Source organism: Dipodomys merriami, unplaced genomic scaffold (genome assembly GCF_024711535.1).
Source record: "Dipodomys merriami isolate MVZ:Mamm:240054 unplaced genomic scaffold, mDipMer1.0.p SCAF_549, whole genome shotgun sequence".
NCBI lineage: Eukaryota > Metazoa > Chordata > Mammalia > Rodentia > Heteromyidae > Dipodomys > Dipodomys merriami.
In genome coordinates this window covers 246,508-249,713 of record NW_027206123.1, presented here as the reverse complement: position 1 = coordinate 249,713, position 3,206 = coordinate 246,508, and positions in this window count along the sequence as shown.

Here is a 3,206-nt window from a genome sequence, read left to right as displayed (position 1 = left end):
AGCCCTTATGTTAAAGGATTTAAACCCTTTGAAATACATTAGGGTAGACCACCCCCTTTGCTTCCTAAATTTGGGAAGGCTATGTTAACAGAAATGTCTAGCTACAATCTGCAGGCTTTACAACATATTCTTTTATGGGACCTATCCTTTGGTAACCAAGGCCCACCAGCCACCAAAGAAAAACTCCACCTAAAGGGGAGGGGCCAAATGGTGATGGAACAGCAGGGAAACACCACAGCTCTCCCCAATGAAATACTCAGTTTGGATTTCAATGCTCCATTTCTTCAAGTGACCCACAAAAAAGAGGCGTTTACTCAGAGAGATACAGGAAGTGAAAAAAAAAGGGAAAAACCTACACAGACAGTAAAGTGGGAAGACTTCTCCCAACTTGTTGGTGATGGGGCTCACCGCTGAGCAGCTTCAGTGGTGGAGCTTTGTGCCAGGTTGCTTAAGTGGCCTGGCTCTGGACCCTGTGAGGACCCCACACCCCACAAACATCCCAAGGCTCTCAGAAGACTCCCCAGATCCAGTGCCAACCCAGAGTATACAAACCGAAATCTCAGAAGAGCCAGCATGAAAATTCCCCTCACCTTCCCTGGCATGGCGCCTCTGCCTGGCTGGTGCAACCACCCCAACCCAGTCAGGAGCAGCAGCAGCTGTCAGCAGTGGCGAAGAACCCTAGACTCACAGTGTGGCACCTCTGTCCTGCTGTTGTAAACAGCCTAGCCTAACCTGGAGCAGCAGTAGCAGCTGGAAAAGCACAACCAAACAGCAATCTCTATAGAGTACGATTATGACCTCTCAAAATTTTAAATAGTTAATGAAGGACAATCTTGGGAAAAGCATACAAAGCTGTTTGAAGTGAGCAATTTGGGGTAGAGGAGAATTTTTAACATTCATCTACTGAGGGGCATCTGGGTTGGTTCCATAACGTAGCTATGGTAAATAATGCTGCAATAAAAATAGTCGTGCTGGTAGCACCATGCTAGCGAGTTCCTATAGCCTTTATCGGAAAGTCTGGTCACCTCCGAACCTGAGGTTGCTTGGTTATGGGATCTTGCCCATTTCTCTCTAGAATGCTCTAGGGGAAGTAGGGACATCGCTTCTGCCTCGTCAGCTCTCCTTCACTCACCGGACTGACTCTCCTACACATTTAATGGGGTGCTACAAGTCATGCCCGAGCCATGAAACCCGTCTGAAATGCCTCTTGCGCTCCCTGGATAGTCAGAGCACCTAATTTTTTATGCTGTTCAAAAATTTAGACAATTTTTGCCTCTGCAATGGTAAATGGTCAAAAGTCTGTTGACTGTCAGGATCTCTTTGCTCTCTGCTAATCATGTCCAACTTTCTATATCTCTCAATTTCTTTTCTACAACTATTTGTATTTTGCCATGAAGCGTGGGACATGGGCTGGGTCCAGGGGACCCATTCTAGGTCCCTCTAAAAGGCTAGCCAAACTAGGCTTGATTTTTTGTTCAGGCTTTCTTTGCATTTTTTTTGAAATTTGCCATCTTGAGTTTGCCATCTTGGCCAAATGGTGGGTGAAGGATTTGACCCCCTCCAATCCTTACCCTTCCACCAAGCTTTCTTCTCCTCCATCCATCTTTTCAAATGTGCCTTGCTAACAAGTTGCTCTTTTCACAGATGCTGGTAACTGAAGCCCAACCATCTGATGTGCTTTGTTAGCAAAGATGTTGTATAAAATTTTAGGATTTGAGTTTTGCCTTTTTTCTTTTGTATTGTTTAGGCTAGTACTGACTATGTGATTCTAAAATATTGGGCATATCGGTGCTAAGATTCTCCCATCTAACAAGTTTTGACATTGCATAGTATTTGGTCAATTCTTGATAAGGACCAGGTAAGTTCTACTTATTCTATTTGATCTCCTTGTTGCTTTAATTGGAAATAACAAAGGATTTTCGTGACAAAAGTTGCAATTCAAATCCAGCCCTGGCTGAAAAATCCCTAAGACTCCATCTCCCAACGAACCTGCAAAAAGCCAGGCTGGAAGCTTGGACTGAGCCTCTTATCTCCAACCAGAAAACACTGCAAGAGTTTGTATAACTCAAAGTGGTAGAGTGCTAGCCTTGAGCAGAAGTGTTCAGTGATAGTGCCCAGGAATTGAGTTCAAACCTCCTTGAATACCAACTGGGACAAACCATCCCACCAATGACACTTAGAATCAGCCAGTCTGCAGAACAAAGGAACATGGAAAAGAGTAAGAGGAGATAATACCACATCAGCCACTTTGTGCATGCCCTTTCAAAAGTAACCAGAGCAGGGAGGTCAATAGAAGTAAGAAGACTGCCTATTTAATGTCCATACCTGTCTACCTTTCAATTGGACAGGAATTTATATTCTTGCCTTTGTCACTTGACTTCTTCTCTACCTAGTCGCCAGATGTCAGAAGTAGCTAGGGATATTTCTACCAACATTTTCAACCCCAAGTCCTTCCTCTTGCATTTATTTGCTCTCTAGTATTTTTTCAGTCCCTCAATGCCTCGTGAGACTTCTCCATACTTTGTCCAAGAGACTTGCCTCCTCCAGACTTCATCAAAGGACTCATTGCCCAAGTTACAGCTGTTGCCTTCTGCCTTCTCTCAGAGGGGATCTCATTTCAACCTTTTACCAGTACTGTAGATACCCCTTGCAAACAGGAAATAGCCAGAGAGAATCTTCAACTTTTTTATAATTATCAAAAGGCTGGAATGTAAGGTTTGAACAGGGACACCTCCACACTTCTTGGCTAAGTTTCCGCCCAATATCTGTTACATAGGTAACTAGCAAACCTGAAAGCAGTCACCTTCTCTTGCTAGATCACATCCTGGGCCACCTCTGGTCACAAGCCTCCCATCTGACCTTAGGAGTGTCCCAGACCCTGAGGTCACATCGAGATCCAGTGTGGCCACACTTTTCCCCACCTGGACAACTTCTTCCTTTCCTTAGCCTAGATAAGTTCTGGCCCAGCGGTGGGTCGCCCCCTTCCTTTTAAGCCATGCTTCTCCACCATACATGCTGTGGGCAACAGTTCAGTAAATAAACTTTTATTTCTGCCTGAAAAAGAAGAAATACAAATTGCCCAAACAGAACCAAGAAGAAAGAAATCAATTAAACATGTTAATTACCTACAATGACATAGTAGAATTAACCAGAACTCTTCCAACAAGAAAAGCCCAGGACATGATGGATTCACTACAGAATTCTAT